This window comes from Penaeus monodon, chromosome 25 (genome assembly GCF_015228065.2).
Source record: "Penaeus monodon isolate SGIC_2016 chromosome 25, NSTDA_Pmon_1, whole genome shotgun sequence".
Taxonomy (NCBI): Eukaryota; Metazoa; Arthropoda; class Malacostraca; order Decapoda; family Penaeidae; genus Penaeus; species Penaeus monodon.
In genome coordinates this window covers 34,854,453-34,854,810 of record NC_051410.1, presented here as the reverse complement: position 1 = coordinate 34,854,810, position 358 = coordinate 34,854,453, and positions in this window count along the sequence as shown.

Below are 358 nucleotides of genomic sequence, written 5' to 3'. Positions count from 1 at the left end.
CCCTCTTATCATCAAACATTATCAAGATCCCTGAATAGAAACGAATGAAAAATAAATTACGCATTTCTAATCACTCAAAAGTGTCTCTCTGACCTTGCAAGGAACGTAGGGTACGCTTCCACTCATGAGACCGAGGCGCGTACCCGGATATCCTGCCGTTCCTCTGCTGCCGTTCCCCTTCGTCAGCAGGGGAGTCAGCTGCTGACTTAGCTCGGCGTAGGGCCTGTCTGGAGGCGAGATGAAGCTAAGCTGAGCAATTTCGTCCTGTTGTAATGATATGACTTATGCATGTGTGGTTCATGTGGCTATGGATAATTGTAAATATTGTAAATATTGAATTATTATGCATACATACGTT